Raw genomic sequence first — 10885 nt, 5'->3', positions numbered from 1 at the left:
CCCTCATGGATGGGCTTAGTGTTGATTTCAGATGCTAGCATCAGTAAGCAACCCCTTGCAGCAAGCAGCAGAGAGCAGTAGCAGGGAGCAAGATCTTAGTTCCCAGATCAGGAGTCCTAACCGTTAGACCACAAAGGCCAGTTGGCTAGAGCCTGGGTCGATAGTCCATGCCTGTCTCGTCAAGAAAGAATTCAGGTGAGGAGGCAGAAGGTAATGAGAAAAGTAAAAATTTTATTGGAAACATACATGTGAAAAGATGCACAGGGAAGCTCAGAGAAGAGTCATGCCTTTGGGAAGTTTAAATCCTTTATAAGGGGGCAGTTTTCCAGGTCTTTTTCTTCCTTCAGGCTAATCATCTTGTTTTGTCCCCCCAGCTAATTTGTCTCAGGACCCTCCCCTTACGTGTGCATGCACCCCTCAGCCAAAATGAACTGACTTGAAAGCATTTGGGAGGGGAAACTCATTATGGCCTGGCATTTCCTCTGACTTTTGTCTCCCAAGTAGCCTTTCTGTGCATGTGTAGTGTCTCCCTTGTCCCAAGAAGGAGGGGAACAGAGAGCCTTTAATCCTTTACTCAAATAGGATTTTACCCCTCTTTGTTCTTGCCACGACTGTTGTTTTAAGATATTGACAAGAGACAAAATCTGGCTATTTACTCTGTTTCTATTGTTACTTCCATTTTGGAGAGCAAACAGAAGGCTGGTTGTAAGTGCCTTACCCAGAGCCCATCTATCCTTGTCCAGGAAATCCAAAGAGAAGGCTAGTTGTAAGTGTCCAGCCTGAAGCCCACTTTTTTCTGCCCCATAAAATGCAAACAGGAGGCCAGTTATAAATGTCTAAACTGGAGCCCATCTATCTCCTGTATCAGTGTCATTATGAGAAGAGACATGAGAGATGATTGCTGTCTCAGCCAAATGAGAACATAGCAAGAAGGCAGCTGTCTGCAAACCAGGAAGAGAGTCCTCACCAGGAACTGGATTGACCAATACCAAGATCTTATTTTTCCCAGCCTCCAGAAAAGCAAAGTGAGGAAGTAGGAAACATGAGACAAGGAAGGGAGCAAAGTCAGGAAAAGTGGGCCGATTGCCATGGTAGGTGAGTGGAGCTTGATGCCACAGGGACCATCTGTGAAATAATGGGAATACACCTCAGATCATCCAGCTGCAAGAAGGGGAAGCTGAGGCATTGATCCACCAACTCACATCTCCCATTGTCTCATCCTTTGGTACATCCAAATGAAGACACAGTTAATGTACCTATTAAAAAGATAAGCACTGCATTCCCCTCAAACATTGCACAAATAGAATTCAAAGCATGATAAATACTGAGAAATGTTTGTGTTCTTTAAGCCACTCAGTCTGTGGTACTTTGTCATAGCAGCCTGAGCTAAGACATTGTTTGCGTATCCAGGAAAATAACATGAATCAGCTTACTCAGATTGTTTTGTGTACCTCTCAATAGACTTGGAACAGATGCTGTTGAGACCTCGTCTTGCATTTTCTTGGCCCACTTGAGTTCACCTGTTGCAGGCTTCCAGAACACTGACACCTTCCCACCTCAAGGCCTGCATCTCTTGTCTCTGCCTCAGGTCTTTCTCTAGCTATGTCTCAACTTGCCCTGTCTCTGACAGGAGCACCCACAAAGCGTGGAGAGTCACGGCTCCTGGGGCAGTTCTCCATAATGGTCTTCATAGAACCGTTCAACATCAGCTTCTTCAGCATTACTGGTTGGGGCATAGACTTGGATTACTGTGATAATGTTTACCTTGGAAACAAAGAGAGGTCATTCTGTTGTTTTTGAGATTGTACCCAAAAACTGCATTTTGGACTCTTTTGTTGACTATTAGGGCTACTCCATTTCTTCTAAGGGATTCTTGCCCACAGTAAGTAGATACAATGGTCAACTGAGTTAAATTCACCCATTACAGTCCATTTTAGTTCACTAACCCCTAAAATAATTGATGTTCATTCTTGCCATCTTCTTTTTCACCATTTCCAATTTACTTTGATTCATGGACCTAAAATTCCAGGTCCTAGGCAACATTGTTCTTTACAGCATTGGACTTTACTTCCATCACCAGTCACATCAACACCTGAGTGTTGTTTTAGCTTTGGTTATGGGCCTTAGAAAGCATCACTACGAACAAAGCTAGTGGAGGTGATGGAATTCCAGTTGAGCTATTCCAAATCCTGAAAGATGATGCTGTGAAAGTGCTGCTCTCAATATGCCAGCAAATTTGTAAAACTCAGCAGTGGCCACAGGACTGGAAAAGGTCAGTTTTCATTCCAATCCCAAAGAAAGGCAATGCCAAAAATGGACTGATGATCTAAATAAACATTCCTCAAAAGAAGATACACAGATGGCCACTAAAGATATGTAAAGATACTGAATATCACTAATTAATCAGTTCAGTTCAGTCGCTCAGTCATGGTCAACTCTTTGCAACCCCATGGACAGCAGCAAGCCAGGCTTCCCTGTCCATAACCAACTCTCGGAGCTTGCACAACCTCATGTCTGTTGAGTCGGTGATGCCATATCCTCTTTCACTTTCATCAAGAGGCTCTTTAGTTCCTCTTCACTTTCTGCCATAAGAGTGGTGTCATCTGCGTATCTGAGGTGATATTTCTCCCGGCAATCTTGATTCCAGCTTGTGCTTCCTCCAGCCCAGCATTTCTCATGATGTACTCTGCATATAAGTTAAATAAGCAGGGTGACAATATACAGCCTTGACGTACTCCTTTTCCTATTTGGAACCAGTCTGTTGTTCCATGTCCAGTTCTAACTGTTGCTTCCTGACCTGCATACAGGTTTCTCAAGAGGCAGATCAGGTGGTCTGGTATTCCCATCTCTTTCAGAATTTTCCACAGTTTATTGTGATCCACACAGTCAAAGGCTTTGGCATAGTCAATAAGGCAGAAATAGATGTTTTTCTGGAACTCTCTTGCTTTTTCCATGATCCAGAGGATGTTGGTAATTTGATCTCTTGTTCCTCTGCCTTTTCTAAAACCAACTTGAACATCAGGAAGTTCACAGTTCACATATTGCTGAAGCCTGGCTTGGAGAATTTTGAGCATTACTTTACTAGCGTGTGAGATGAGTGCAATCGTGTGGTAGTTTGAGCATTCTTTGGCATTTCCTTTCTTTGGGATTGGAATGAAAACTGACCTTTTCCAGTCCTGTGGCCACTGCTGAGTTTTCCCAATTTGCTGGCATATTGAGTGCAGCACTTTCACAGCATCATCTTTTAGAAATTGAAATAGCTCAACTGGAATTCCGTCACCTCCACTAGCTTTGTTGGTAGTGATGCTTCCTAAGGCCCACTTGACTTCACATTCCAGGATGTCTGGCTCTAGGTGGGTGATCACACCACCGTGATTATCTGGGTCATGAAGATCTTTTTTGTACAGTTCTTCTATGTATTCTTACCACCTCTTCTTAATATCTTCTGCTTCTGTTAGGCCCATACCATTTCTGTCCTTTATTGAGCCCATCTTTGCCTGAAATGTTCCCTTGGTATCTCTAATTTTCTTGAAGAGATCTCTAGTCTTTCCCATTCCATTGTTTTCCTGTGTTTCTTTGCATTGATCACTGAGGAAGGCTTTATCGCTCCTTGCTATTCTTCACTGGGCTGGAAGAAGCACAAGCTGGAATCAAGATTGCTGGGAGAAAAATCAGTAACCTCATATATGCAGATGATACCACCCTTATGGCAGAAAATGAAGAAGAACTAAAGAGCCTCTTGATGAAAGTGAAAGAGGAAAGTGAAAAGGTTGGCTTAAAGTTCAACATTCAGAAAACTAAGATCATGGCATCCGGTCCTATCACTTCATGGCAAATAGATGGGGAAACAATGAAAACAGTGAGAGACTTTATTTCTTTGGGCTCCAAAATCACTGCAGATGTGACTGTAGCCATGAAATTAAAAGACTCTTACTTCTTGGAAGGAAAGTTATGACCAACCTAGGCAGCATATTAAAAAGCAGAGGTATTACTATGTCAACAAAGGTCCATCTAGTCAAGGCTATGGTTTTCCAGTAGTCATGTATGGATGTGAGAGTTGGACTATAAAGAAAGCTGAGCACCAAAGAATTGATGCTTTTGCACTGTGGTGTTGGAGAAGACTCTTGAGAGTCCCTTGGACTACAAGCAGATCCAACCAGTCCATCCTGAAGGAAATCAGTTCTGGGTGTTCATTGGAAGGACTGATGTTGAAGCTGAAACTCCAATACTTAGGCTACCTTATGCGGAAGGGCTGACTCATTTGAAAAGACCCTGATGCTGGGAAAGATTGAGGGCAGGAGGAGAAGGGGACAACAGAGGATGAGATGGTTGGATGGCATCACTGACTCAATGGACATGAGTTTGGGTAAACTCCGGGAGTTGGTGATGGACAGGGAAGTCTGGTGTGCTGTGGTTCATGGGGTTGCAGAGTCAGATATGACTGAGCGACTGAACTGAACTGAACTGAATAGTCCGTTTTTGATTGTGTTGTTTTGTTTTCTGTTGAGCTACATGTGCCCTTTGTATATGTTGGAAATTAATCTCTTATCAATCATTTGATTTACAAATATTTTCTACATTCTCTGGTTTGTCTTTTCACTTTATGGCTTCCTTTGCTTTGCAAATGATTTTAAGTTTCATTTGGTCCTGTTTGCCTGTTTTTCTTATTTTCATTTCTCCAGGATACATATCTAAATATAGATATTGCTGCAATTTATGTTCTACCTGTGTTTTACTCTAAGATTTTTCAAGTATCTAGCCTTATACTTAGGTATTTGACCCATTTTGACTTTATTTTTATACATGATGTTAGAGAATATTCTAATTTTTTCTTTTGCATATAGTTGTCAATTTGTTCCAGCACAACTTATTGCAAATAGTGTCTTTTCTTCATTGTATATTCTTGCCTTCTTTGTCATAGGTTAATTGGCCGTAAGAATGTGGGTTTATTTATGGGGTCTCATCCTGTGTCATTGATCTATATGTCTGTTTTTGTGCCAGTATCATATAGTTTTGATGACTCTTCTTTTGTAGCATAATTTGACGTCAGGAAGCTTGATTCCTTCAGCTCCTTTTTTTCTCTCTCAAGATTGGTGTGGCTCTTTGGGTTCTTTTGTGTTTCAATACAAAGTGTAAAAAATATTTTGTTCTAATTGTGGGATAAATGTCACTGGTGATTTGACAGGGATGGCATTGAATCTGTAGATTTCTTTGGGTAGTACAGTCATTTTAACAGCATTGATTCTTCCAACTCAAAAACTTGTTATATTTCTCCATCTGTATCATCTTTGATTTCTTTTATCAGTATCTTATCATTTTCTGAGTATAGGTCTTTTGCCTCATTAGGTAAGTTTATTCCTAGGTGTTTTATTCTTTTTGATATGATGGTAAGTGGAATTGTTACCTTAATTTTTTATGGATCTTTTACTTTTCATGTATCAGAATACAAGAGAAATCTGTGTATTAATTCCATATCCTGAAACCTCACTGAATTCATTGATTAGCTGTTTTAGTTTTCTGGAATTGTCTTTAGTATTTTGTATGTATAGTATTTGTCTTCCCAGGTGGCGCTAGTGGTAAAGAACCTGCCTGCCAATGCAGGAGATGTAAGAGAGGCGAGTTCAGTCCCTAGGTCATGACCATCCCTTGCAGAAGGTTTCAGCAGCCCACTCCAGTGTTCTTGCTTGGAGAATCCCATGAACAGGGGAGACTGTTGGGATACAGTCCATAGGATCAAAAAGAGTCAAACATAACTGAAGTGACCTAGTACACACACATGTATAGTATCATGTCATCTACAAACAGTGATTGTTTTACTTACTCTTTTTTTATTTTTTTATCTTTAAACTTTACAAATTGTATTAGTTTTGCCAAATATCAAAATGAATCTGCCACAGGTATACATGTGTTCCCCATCCTGAACCCTCCTCCCTCCTCCCTCCCCATACCATCCCTCTGGGTCATCCCAGTGCACTAGCCCCAAGCATCCAGTATCGTGCATCGAATCTGGACTGGCAACTCGTTTCATACATGATATTATACATGTTTCAATGCCATTCTCCCAAATCTTCCCACCCTCTCCCTCTGCAACAGAGTCCATACTTACTCTTTTTTAATTTGCATTCTTTTTGTTAATTTTTTTCTCTGATTCCCATGACTAGAATTTCCCAAACTATGCTAAATAAAAATGGTGAGAATGAACATCATTGTCTTTTTCCTGATCTCAGAGGAAATGCCTTTTAATTTTCAGCATTGAGAATGATTTTTGCTGTGAGTTTGTTGTATATGATCCTTATCATATTTAGGTAGGTTCCCCATATGTCCTTTTATTGGTTTTTTTTTTTAATCATAAGTGGGGATTGAATTTTTTAAAACCTTTTTTTTTTATCTCACCTATTGAGATAATCAGGTTGCTTTCATTTTTCAAATTTGCTAATGATTGATTTGTAGATATTAAAAAATCCTTGCATCCCTAATATAAATCCCACTTCACCATGGTGTCTGGTGTTTTTAATGTATTGTTGGATTTGGTTTGCAAGTATTTTGTGGTGGTTTCTGTGTATATGTTCATCAGTGTTGCTGCTGCTAAGTCACTTCAGTCGTGTCCGACTTGTGCGACCCCATAGACAGCAGCCCACCAGGGTCCCCCGTCCCTGGGATTCTCCAGGCAAGAACACTGGAGTGGGTTGCCGTTTCCTTCTCCAATGCAGGAAAGTGAAAAATGAAAGTGAAGTCGCTCAGTCGTGTCTGACTCTTAGCGACCCCATGGACTACAGCCTACCAGGCTCCTCCATCCACGGGATTTTCCAGGCAAGAGTACTGGAGTGGGGTGCCATTGCCTTCTCTGTCATCAGTGTTACTGGACTGTAATTTTATTTGTTTTTGTGGCATATTTCTGATTTTAATATCAAGGTGATGGTGGCATTTAGATTGTGTTTGGAAGTGTTTCTCTCACTGTAATTTTTTGAAATAGTTTCAGAAATATAGGTGCTAACTGTTTGTTAAATTGATAGAATTCACCTGTGAAGCCGTCTTGTCCTGGACTTTTATTTTTTGGGGAGTGTTAAAATTACTGATTAATTTCATTACTGGTAATTGGTCTGTTCATATTTTCTATTTCTGACTGGTTTAGTCTTTGGAGATTGTATATTTCTAAGAATTTGTCCATTTCTTCTAGGGTTTTCATTTGATTGGGGGTATAGTCCACTGGTTTCTGTTATATCTGTTGTACCTTCTCCTTTTTCAATTCTGATTTTATTCATTGGGTTCTTTTCCATCTCTTTTTTTTTCTTGATGAGTCTGGCTTAAAGTTTATCAATTTTGTTTACCCTTTGAAAGAACTGGCTTATAGCCTTTAATTTCAAGGGCTTTAAGAAAAATAAGTTTAGTGCTTTAGTGCACAGAAGGTATTTTTTAATTGTGAGATAACATTTGCTAGGTGATTTTAATGTTTATATCTTTCTTCTCATTGTAGCCCTTTGTTCTCCATTTTTATATGTTAAACTTATAGAAATTGACATCTGTATTTGACAATACACAATCCTCTATAAACTTCATCAGATTTACCATTTCCTTTATATCGATATTTTCCCTAACTATTCCTTTAATGTATATCAACAATATTTAGCATGTCCCTCTGTGATGCACGTATGTTGCTTCCCATCATGCCTACTGCAGTATCAGGCACCTAGTAAGTGCTTTGATGACTGAACAGTTTGTGCATTTGGCTGGATTCACATATTATTGACTTATACACAAGGAAGAAATATAATAGGAAATGCTGAGGTAAAGTTTTGAACTTTTCTGTGGTTACCATAGATACAAAGTTGAGGTGATCATAAGAAAATAATTGACGGACATTTCTTTGAATTAAAAGTAGTCTACAAAAAAAAAGATCAGTCTCTCAGTCATGTCCGACTCTTTGCGACACCATGAATCACAGCACGCCAGGCCTCCCTGTCCATCACCAACTCCCGGAGTTCACTCAGACTCACATCCATCGAGTCAGTGATGCCATCCAGCCATCTCATCCTCTGTCGTCCCCTTCTCCTCCTGCCCCCAATCCCTCCCAGCATCAGAGTCTTTTCCAATGAGTCAACTCTTCACATGAGGTGGCCAAAGTACTGGAGTTTCAGCTTTAGCATCATTCCTTCCAAAGAACACCCAGGACTGATGTCCTTCAGAATGGACTGGTTGGATCTCCTTGTAGTCCAAGGGACTCTCAAGAGTCTTCTCCAACATCACAGTTCAAAAGCATCAGTTCTTCAGCGCTCAGCCTTCTTCACAGTCCAACTCTCACATCCATACATGACCCAGGAAAACCATAGCCTTGACTAGACGAACTTTTGTTGGCAAAGTAATGTCTCTGCTTTTGAATATGCTATCTAGGTTGGTCATAACTTTCCATCCAAGGAGCAAGCGTCTTTTAACTTCATGGCTGCAATCACCATCTGTAGTGATTTTGGAGCCCAGAAAAATAAAGTCTGACACTGTTTCCACTGTTTCCCCATCTATTTCCCATGAAGTGGTGGGACCGGATGCCATGATCTTCGTTTTCTGAATGTTGAGCTTTAAGCCAACTTGTTTACTCTCCACTTTCACTTTCCTCAAGAGGCTTTTTAGTTCCTCTTCACTTTCTGCCATAAGGGTGGTGTCATCTGAATATCTGAGGTTATTGATATTTCTCCTGGCAATCTTGATTCCAGCTTGTGTTTCTTCCAGTCCAGCGTTTCTCATGATGTACTCTGCATAGAAGTTAAATAAGCAGGGTGACAATATACAGCCTTGACATACTCCTTTTCCTATTTGGAACCAGTCTGTTGTTCCATGTCCAGTTCTAACTGTTGCTTCCTGACCTGCATATAAATTTCTCAAGAGGCAGATCAGGTGGTCTGGTATTCCCATCTCTTTCAGAATTTTCCACAGTTTATTGTGATCCACACAGTCAAAGGCCTTGGCATAGTCAATAAAGTAGAAATAGACGCTTTTCTGGAACTCTTTTGCTTTTTCCATGATCCAGCAGATGTTGGCAATTTGATCTCTGGTTCCTCTGCCTTTTCTAAAACCACCTTGAACATCAGGAAGTTCACAGTTCACATATTGCTGAAACCTGGCTTGGAGAATTTTGAGCATTACTTACTAGCGTGTGAGATGAGTGCAATTGTGTGGTAGTTTGAGCATTCTTTGGCATTGCCTTTCTTTGAGATTGGAATGAAAACTGACCTTTTCCAGTCCTGTGGGACTGCTGAGTTTTCCCAATTTGCTGGCATATTGAGTGCAGCACTTTCACAGCATCATCTTTCAGGATTTGGAATAGCTCAACTGGAATTCCATCACCTCAACTAGCTTTGTTCGTAGTGATGCTTTCTAAGGCCCACTTGACTTCACATTCCAGGATGTCTGGCTCTAGGTGAGTGATCACACCATCATGATTATCTGGGTCGTGAAGATCTTTTTTGTACAGTTCTTCTGTGTATTCTTGCCATCTCAAAAAAAAAAAAGTAGTCTACAGTAAAAAGTTATGACCAACCTAGATACCATATTGAAAAGTAGAGACATTACTTTGCCAACAAAGATCCGTCTAGTCAAGGCTATGGTTTTTCCAGTGGTCATGTATGGATGTGAGAGTTGGACTGTGAAGAAAGCTGAACTCCGAAGAATTGATGCTTTTGAACTGTGGTGTTGGAGAAGACTCTTGAGAGTCTCTTGGACTACAAGGAGATCCAACCAGTCCATTCTGAAGGAGATCAGCCCTGGGATTTCTTTGGAAGGAATGATGCTAAAACTGAAACTCCAATACTTTGGCCACCTCATGAGAAGAGTTGACTGATTGGAAAAGACTCTGATGCTGGGAAGGATTGGGGGCAGGAGGAGAAGGGGATGATAGAGGATGAGATGGCTGGATGACATCACTGACTCAATGGATGTGAGTCTGGGTGAACTCCGGCAGTTGGTGATGGACAGGGAGGCCTGGCGTGCTGCGATTCATGGGGTCGCAAAGAGTCGGACACGACTGAGCGACTGAACTGAACTGAACTGAACAGTAAAATTATTATGTCAGTTTGTGAAAATTATTACAAAATCATGAATATCCTTTATATATAAAGAAATATTTTGAATCTTTTAGAAACAAAAGGAACTCTTCTACATCTGTTAAATGTATCAATGAATAAACAGACAAATTACACTTAGAATCTAGCTGAGGGGAATAAATAGAATGCATTAAAAAGAAAGTAATTCTAAGAGCTTCCTGTCCCTTCATGGATCACAGCACTGTCGCGGCAATGGGTCTCGCATAACTCAATTAAGCTATTAGCCATGCCATGCAGGGCCACCAAAAATGGACAGGTCATTTGAAGTATTCTGGCAAAACATGGTCCACTGAAGGAGGAAATGGGAATTTCCTCCAGTATTCTTGCTGCCAAAACCCCATAAATGTTATGAAAAGGCAAAAATAGATGACACTGGAAGATGAGCCCCTCAGGTCAGAAAGTGTCGAATAAGCTACTGATAAAGAGCAGAGGGTAATTACTAATAGCTTCAGAAAGAATGCAACAGCTGGACCAAAGTATAACAACATTAAAAATGCAGTCATTAAATTAAAAAAAAAGATGTTCCTTGGGAAGAAAGCTATGACAAACCTAGACAGCATATTAAAAAGCAGAGACATCACTTTGCCAACAAAGGTCTGTATAGTCAAAACTATAGTTTTTCTTGGAGAAATATCAGTATCCTCCTATTGAAAGGTTGTTGCTGAGCAATGAAAGACACCAGGGTTCTTGGCCTCCAGAGGAAAAGAGAAGGGGGCAGGAAGAGTGCCCCCCTGCTAGTCTTCAGCAGTAAGTTATATACATATCAGCAGGCTACTAATTAGAGAAAGGAAATG

The sequence above is a fragment of the Bos mutus genome, chromosome 13 (genome assembly GCF_027580195.1).
Source record: "Bos mutus isolate GX-2022 chromosome 13, NWIPB_WYAK_1.1, whole genome shotgun sequence".
Taxonomy (NCBI): Eukaryota; Metazoa; Chordata; class Mammalia; order Artiodactyla; family Bovidae; genus Bos; species Bos mutus.
The sequence above is the reverse complement of the archived record's forward strand: the minus strand, read 5'-3'. Positions refer to the sequence as shown.